The sequence below is a fragment of the Poecile atricapillus genome, chromosome 4, assembly GCF_030490865.1.
Source record: "Poecile atricapillus isolate bPoeAtr1 chromosome 4, bPoeAtr1.hap1, whole genome shotgun sequence".
NCBI lineage: Eukaryota > Metazoa > Chordata > Aves > Passeriformes > Paridae > Poecile > Poecile atricapillus.
This window is the reverse complement of record NC_081252.1, coordinates 35,800,264-35,809,336: the sequence shown is the minus strand read 5'-3', so window position 1 is coordinate 35,809,336 and position 9,073 is coordinate 35,800,264.

Here is a 9,073-nt window from a genome sequence, read left to right as displayed (position 1 = left end):
CAGATGCTGAAATATTTTGCTATAAATAAAAAAAACATAGTACTGAATATTTAAAATGAGGCACATATGAAATAAGACATACAGTCCCATGAAGAGGATAACATATGGGAAATGCACTCTTAGGAGTCTCCTTGGGAAAAACAAAAATCTTTGTAATTATGAGTTTTAGCAGTTTACCTAACTGTGCACAACATTCCATGGGATTTAGCTGCAAGCCAGCTAGTTCATACTAAACTTCAAGTATTTAAAGACAACCTGGCATTTTAGGGAGCTTCTCCTCTTCGCCTGAATGACTGCAGCCCCTGCAGCCTGTTTCCAGTGACAGAGTGAAAAACATCACCACTTCTGCATGATATTACCCATAGCTCTTAGGAGCTACTCCCCATCATTTTATCCTATGCCCTGTAAAGATTACAACGTATTCCAATGTAAAAGGTGACTTTTATGCTAGAAGAAAATTTGCTTCTAGCCCAGGGGTAAATTTATTGCATCATTTAATCTGCAACCTCCCCTTGAATACAGGAACCTACCTTTTTGTCCATTTGTCTCTTGGGCACTTAGTTAATGAAGGAGAGGATTTTGCTGATTGTATTGGCTGAATTTTTTGTCTTTTTAAAATGTTGTCCAAGCGAAAAAATGAATTCTCATCAGTCCAGGTAGATGGGAAGAAATATACCACTGCCTGTAATAATAATTCTTCTTGTTTTGTCCTGCATGGTATTTAAAATAAGCCAGGTTTTTGTATGTCAATATTACTACTAAGAAGCACCTGTAATTATGATTACTTTTTAAGGAACTATTCTTTAAAAATTTATATCTTTTCCAAAGAAATAATTACATTTGATGGTGCATGGGTAGATTTGTTTTTAAAAGAATCCCTCTAATGGATCACTTTTATATCAGAAATTTGTAGAAGTACTTTTCCTTCCCTATATTACAAAAAACAAGTAGAAGGAATGGGATTTGCTAGCTGTCACACCTAGTAACTCCATAAAGGACACCTGAAATGCCTCGAGTATGCCGTCATGAGGAGGTTGTGCTTCTGGAGTTTCCACCTGACCAAGCCCTTCAGCTTGGGACAAGTGGTCCATCATTCTCAGAAACAATCTGTAAGAATTTGTCACCTAAGTTCAGTGAATATGCCCAGTTCTGCATCTGCTCCTTTGAACAGGCAAAGGACAGAACAGGTCTAAGGATGAGAAGGTGTGAAAACAATACTAAAGTGAGAGAAGGTGACCTCATAGAAAAAGATGAGAGTAGAAGAGCCTAAAACCAAAAGCAGGAGAAGAGCATGGAGAAAAAGGCTGCAAGGCAGAAGCTGGAGAGGTAGAGGTGAGAACTGAAGAGGTTTTTAATCAGTCCTCTCTCACACTTGTTTCAGAATTCGGCAGTGAAGAGACCTCTCTTGAGCCTCAACATGCCTCTGCTGTCTAGTTAACAGCTTACAAAGCCCAATAGGGAAAAATATTTTTTCTCCTTCCCCTCATATTCTGCCTTTAAACACTGCTTTCTGAAAACTTAATTTGAATTTAATTTTGTTTTTCAATGTAATAAAAAATCCCTACTGTAGCAGGATTTAAAGACAATCAGATTTGAGTGCTGAGCAAAGTACAGAGGAGGGCAAATAATCAACAGAGTTGACAACCTAGAAGTTCTGGGCCCCTTACAGAGTAACTGCTGTGTGGATATAAAATTTTCATCCTATCAGTTACACACAAGCTTTTTTTGCTTTTTTTTTCTTCTTATGAACATCTTAAACATCAATTATTCATGGAACTTGGGGAAAAAAATCATAATAGATGCTCTCTTTTTCAGGGCAAATTTTGAGAGAAAGGAAGTACTCTAAGAGGCAAAATATTCAAACAAAAGCACTGATTTTATCTCTGTTATTGATATGAGCTTTTAAATGGCATATGATACAACCAGATTGGTTCAGTAAGAAAACAGGTTTAGAGTTGGATGGTAGCTGAGATTTTTCTGTTGTTTTTTATGGCTAAGGATAGCCAGATGGATAAGGATTTTATTATAGGTATTGGCAACTTAATGCTGCTGAAAGCCTGACACATGACGCATTGACTCAAAGTTGGAACATTAGATTTTCATCAACATTAAATTCAAGCGAATTTTTCTGAAACTGCAGCCTGAATGTGCCACCATGGTTTGCATATTACCTACCTCAAATGAAGAAAACCCACAAACATTGGTAATTATTCCTTCTGAAGTGAAAAAGGCAAGCGAAGAGCATTCTCCCCAGGGGAAGAGCCAGAATTCTTGAAAACTCGTGCATGCAAACACGCATGCTGAGCTCAGCTCCCCTGCACACCCTGTTGCAGCCAGGTCACAAAGCACACTGCTCTCCTCACATCAAGCAGCCTGAAAAACAAGGTTTCACCATCAGCCTTCTGCTGCCTTCCAGTCCAGTCCCCAGACCAGGAAGAAGCACTCCAGTAATCCCCAAACCTTGCACTGCAGATGAACCTCTAACACACATATGATTTGTTGACAGTACATGCATGTATTCATCAGTTAAATCCTTCATTTCCTAATTCAGGTATGAAAACATTGTTGGCTTGCAATGCATGAACCAAAGTGACAGTGCTGGACATGAAAAGTCTCCAAAGGAGCCTCCCATGGGTGACATTTATCTATGTATCTTCATTTGTAGCATAGACAAAGGAGTCATTTACATTCCTGAACAGTCTTGTCTCAGCAGTTTCCCTTCTGAGCTGGTAAATGGAAATAGGTAGCTGATCCGTGGCCTTCCAAAAACTTCACAAGCATGGCCAGGTACCTGCCTGGGAAAGCTGGCTGCATAATATCGGATATACCAAAATGAACGTGAGGAAAAAAATACCATAAACAGAGTAGGGTTAGCAAAGAAAGAATTCTGGCCACTAAGAGGACAGAGTAACTTGATCAGCGCACTTTGCACATTATGACATATCACTGTTAACACAAAGGATAAAAAACTTTACCGTTCACATCACTCAAGCTGCAGTGATTAAACATCTCCCTGGGGTTTCTCCTCTCATCAGAACAAGAATACTTCCTAAATTTGGTCCCCATCTCTTAGCCAGAGTCACATCAGACCTTCTCCAGTAACTTCAACTGCACAATAGTGAGCACCAACTATTATCTGAGTCCCTAAAGAAAGTCTACCCGAGCTGAGCCAACTGCAGCAGTCAGCTCAGAAAAATGACCAGGAGGCTGCTGTGCTTGAGGTACAGCAGACAAGGTCGACATTTTCCTGACTAATAATGGATTTGGGACAGGAGGCATTAGAAATGAGGTAGGTTTTGGACGCCGCTTCCACCAAACCCAGGACCTGCCTGGCTTGTGGTATTCCCAGCACTCAGCAGCCCAGCTGGAAGCCATAAGCACCACTGGCTCAGACTTGTGACATCACTGTGGCACCAAGCACATTTGTCACAGAGTAAGACAGCACAAATACAGCCTGTTAGCCAAGGGAGCTTATGGAACAGCCAAAGTGCTGGCTGCAGGTTCAGCTTTTCTGCAGGTTAAGCTTTTCTGCAGGTTAAGCTTTCTTGTTTTGTTGGAGTGGTCACATTTTTCAGCCACAAAGAGTTTATTTGAAAAGAAGAGTCACTGTCATTATCATTGGTTACACTTGCATGTCAGAACACCTAAAAATTAATTTTTGAAACACATGTAATTTCTTACTGCTCTTCTTTGGTTTTCTAAATGGCCTGAGGTTTCTGGCTGTAAATTTTACTCACCAGTAACTCAACCCTCTTGTGAAACGCGCAGAAATTGCAGAAAGCAGTTTGGTAAAGGAAGGCACGTATTTAACCTCAGCGAGACCAGCCCCAGGGAATAACACAGTTTTGTACCACAGCACGGGCAGTCTTGTGAAAGAGAAATGAATCAGGCACGTACTCTGCCCCGTAGCCTCATGGAAGCTGTACTGAACCAGTGGCTGAGGGGCCAGCTTTTCACCTTATTATACCTTTGGGGAAGAGAAATTACTATAGTTGAGGCATTTTGCAGTGTGCTAAGAGGTTTCACAATCCCTGGGCAGACAGAGATGGTGAAAGAGCCTAGACCTGTCAAGTTAAAGGAGTAAATCATTCTCTGCTCACGTGTCCCTGGCAGCCACCACCCGCTGGCCTGCCCTTGGGCTGCCTTTCCCTGTGCCAAGAGAGAGCAGTGCTGCCCATGCAAGAAAGGGGGATTTATCTGGGGGGAAGGGAAAAATGCTGTAGCACAGGTATTAGATCTGAGGCAGAAAGCCCAAACCTAAGCCTAGAGCTCTGCTTCAGCCCTGCAGACACCAACACAACTCATGGGAGAAAACCGTACCCTACCTGACACACAGGCTGTGGCTGGCTCCGCAGATGAGCTGGTTTAAAAGACACCCATCTCTGGATTTCAGAGCCTGAGGACTCATATTCTGCTCATGACCTCAAATGAGAAATGCACAAAGAATTAGTCTTAAAGCTCTACTTAAGTCTACTTTATGTTGACCAGATAGAAGTCAGCTGCTCAGCAAAACAGACTTCTGCCAAGTTCTTTAAGCCGTATCTGAGATGGCATAGTGTCAGACCTATGCTAAAAATTGTTTTTAATTCAAAGTCATAGTGTTTCAAAGTTCATCAGTGGAGCTGGTCTACAGGTAATTTAAATTTAATTCTTATTGCACCAGAAAGCATTGGGTGCCAGCAGAAATGAAAGGCAGAAGGCAACTCCATTCCTTCTGCTGGTTAAAAGGCACAGTTTTAATAGATTCCAGTTCCCTTGGGTGAGGGAAGCTAGCTGCAAAGTAAATCACAGAAACTAAAGGTTTGCTACATATCATGTGTAACTGAAGTAACACACTGCAAAAGGTATAAACAGTCACAAGCCCTCAACTGCAGAAACATGTGACCAAAATAACAGAGAACAAGTCACACTGAAGTAGAAGTTTGAAAAACAAATTTGGGGTTGATATCATTACTGTAATTTTTTTCTAAATCAACAAGATGACCAAGTACCAGTGGCACTTCAATGTGCCAAATACAACACAGCTCAAGTGGTTACTACTACTTCAGTGTTCCCTACTGACTTATTGTTTTATAGGATAACTAGTGTGAAATCTCAATCTCATGAGAGCAGAAAAAAGCTTTGAAGGAAGAAGACAGCATTTTCTTGCTCTCTGTTGGTGGCACACAGCCACATTTCCATGCACAAGACAGCAGTTTAAAAAGACATGTGGACTCTTGTCTTCTACCCAGTCATGATCATTAGGGTCTGATTTAAGACGTCTGAACTCCTGGTGTACTCAGCTATTAAGGCACAATTTGACCTTGATTTCCAAGCAGTCATTGCTCTAAGCCTCTGCATTCTTCTTTGAATTGTTCCACCTCTTTATAGATTTTTCCAACTGACCCTTTTGATCCTATTTGAGGAAGCTGTGTGGGGGCAGTTCGTTGCATGAAGGAATATTAGGCCTGAAGAACAACAGCTGTAGCTGCAGCAGAAGTTAGAAAAACTTCTATATGGCAGTGTTTTCCTTTTAATTCCTATGGAATTGCCTTCTGAGTGCAAAATATGCTTAGCAGTTCATCTTAATTCTCTGATGACTTTGCCTTTCCCCAGCCAGCAGGACAGCGATTTTGCAGCTGCTGCTACTGCACCCCATTTATCAGCAGCTTCCCTCGCTGGTGCTGGGAGCACTGACAATTGTGCTCATAATTCACACAGAACAGGGACTCCACTCTGGAAGGAAACAGGAGCTACACAATGCCCTTCTGCAGCTTTCACAGCTGTGGGAGATACTTGGATGAAGTGGTTCCTGCTGGTGCCCACTGCCAGCCCCACATCCCTGACGATACTCTGTAATGGCCAGGGAGCAGAGTGAAAATAATGGAAACAGAATGAATATATTCTGCAATTTTCCAGGACTTACTCCTCTTCTTAGCATGGTATTAAGGTCAGAAATAATGACAGCTACCCTCACAGGATGCTTCTGTTGTGAGGAAGAGAGAAATTAGGATATTTTTCTATAGGTTACCTTAGACAATCTGGCAGAATAACAAGCAGATCTGATAAAAACATCATGAATAGCAAATAGAGTTTGCAAAACTGAGCTATTTGATGCCAACCTAGAGCTAGGCAAGCAATCTGAAACCAGCTTTTACACTAACTGCAGCTGGGGAAATGGAGCAGGATTGGCACCGGTCCCACAAAACACGTTTTGGTATTATAGCCAGCTGTAGCTCTGGTACTTCACCAGCCCTTCAGGGGGCAGTTTTCCTGTTACAGCTACACTGGAGTAATGGGGAGCCAATGCTGGAAGGGGCAGTCGTGCTTCTTCTCATCCTGGCAATGAATCCTCAAGGTGACACAGCAGCAACTCTCATCTGACCCTTACTGCAAGCAGGTGGGTAAGGGTGTATTTCCACCAGGAAACACAAGGGATCAGCGGCACACAGGCATAGCTAAGGTGAAATTCACTGGCCCAGATTCTGGTTTCATCACTGCTTTAAGCAGACTTCAGTGAAAGGGGCACACCTGTTGTCCTCTTCCCTGCTGCAGTCCCTTCCCTTGTGCTGGCAGGAGCACCTGCACTGGGTGAGAGCTGAGTGACCCAACCTCATCCTCATCATGAGCACAAAGATCAAATACTGTTTATACTCTGAGCAATCTGATCTAGCTGAAGATATCTCTGCCCATTGCAGGGAGGCGTTGAACTAAAAGACCTTTTACAGGCCCTTCCAACCCAAACTACTCTTGGTTCTATATATAAATACTATTCCTATAGCAGGCACTCAGCCTTCTCTTTCTCTTGCTGTCAAACATTGCATTTCTTCCCCTTGACATGGGGGAAAAATTCAGGCTCCAACTGGGCTTGGCATTTACTATCCTTCAGAAACTGCTGGTGCCTCTCAGGCATTCACTTTTACAAATGACATTACTTAATCTCAAGCAGCAGGAAGAAATCATTTAATGGCCTTTGTTTTGAGACAGTTTGCACGCTTGTCTAATTATCCAAAAGGCACCTTATCCCCAAGGGGAGTCACCATCTCCAGCTACCCAGCAGCTGGCCAAAATCAGCCATCTCCCCAACAGCAACGGCCAGGATTGCCATGGCAATTTATCCCCTTAGAGAATGACAGTCACATCTTGTCCGGTCATGGTTGCTTTTCATCTTTGGTTTCCCACCACATGGATTAAAACAAGCAGCACCAAGACTGAATCAGGAACTCAGACAGTGGTACAGAGTCAAATGGCATTTATAACCCATATTTTTACTTTTTTGCTCATTTTTATATTGCCTCCTATCCTTTCACATAGTTTAACGCCATAACACTGGCTGCAATATTTAAGCCCATATGCCTAATGCCAAGAAAAAAATACATAATAACACTGTTCTCATTATTAAAATGGAGATATATTAACCTGTTGCATTGCCACAGCACAGCATCATCACAGATACCTGCAGGCCCATGTGTAAAAACTAGCTGTTTCTGTGAAGCACTAAGTTAACATCTTGTATGATCCACATGCTTGCCTGTAACACCTTCCCACTGCCTCAAACAAGAAACTCACTCAGAGACTTTGATCTCTTGCTTCTGCCTTTATTTTTCTGAAAACTAGCACTTCCCTTTGGTGATTACTGACTCCTGTTACGTCTCCTTAAGTGTTGCTCAGCTGCTTGTCATGAGTTCCTTTTTCCCACATAAGTCATACATCTACAGCAAAAAAAAAAGATGCATAACAGCAAAGAAGCAGGTGCTCACAAAAGCAAAATACATTTATTTGGCAGCATCCATGTGGCAGATACTTTAGCTAAACCAGCCTTATAGGCAAAATTGTAATTGTCCACAGTATATAAGAATGAGCACATATTTTCTCTTTTTAAATTTCACAAAAGATATGTCTGAATGCCAGATATGATGTCTCTGACTCTTTAAAGCAATTGCCAGGAAGGGAAAAGGGAGGTGTATGCATCCCCCCAAGCCAAGCTTGGCCAGTAGGCCTGTTTGATGATGAAGTCATTATTTGAGGACTCAGAAGATGAGGCATTAACCTTTGACACAGTATCCCTGTGTACCTTTGGCCAATCTCCCCATCTTTCTGTAATGAACAGGGGTAATTACCAGAACGCTGAGAAAACAAGCAGGAGCTGATTTTACAATGAGCCACAGACACAGGGTGAAAATTCCCAACTTGCCACCAGTCAAGCTTAGTCAAGAATTAGGAATGGTTAATCAGTGTGGTTAACCCAGCATGGCACCGAGATGAAGCTGTGTTACAGAGTGAGTGGAAACAGGTTTAGCGAATCCAGAGATGATCTCACTACTGCTGCAAAGCACTGCGCTATGCTGACAAGCTGTGCTATCAGGATGCTCTGTGCTACACATCACCACAGAGTATGTGAAACTGCATTCAACTTGAGCAACTCCAGCACACTGTAAAGTTCCCATTTTAACCTCGGCTACAATGCGACCCAGCTCTGCGTCACGGCTCGAAGAAGGGCAGCACTTTGTGTGCACTTTGGCAGCCAACCATCATCAAACTATTGGAACTGTCACACGGCAAAGGGCAGACTGGTGCTGCAGTGACTTCACCCCAGACCATTAACATCTTTGTTCTTTTCAGCACAGTCCCCAATTGTTAAGAAAATAATGGCACTTAGCAACACTCAGCAAGATGAACTGCAGGTGCAGGTTGCTGCCTGGATTCAGTGGGACAACAATTCTGAGGGAGATCTCCTTCAAGAGCTTTGCCTCCTGGGTGGGACCATTCAGCTCTTAGCCCTCCAACCAGATCAAGATCTAAAATCTCAGCACTAATCGCTAAGCCCATACCAACTTTTTTTAGGTCTGGCAGAGCAGTTGCTGGCCACAAAAATAGACAAGCCAAAAAAGCTTTGTATATTTAGAAGAAAAGAGAGAATACTAATTTGAAGTGAAGCAAGGCAGGGTGGAGGAAAGCCAGCTTCCCTTTAAAGTTTAGCATGATCCCAGGGATGAACTAGTTATATTAGGTCTTTTGCAGCAATATACTCTAAACATCACAAGGCTCAGGACAGGAAGCCTTGTGAAGACAAGAACAGCATTCTTTAATTATC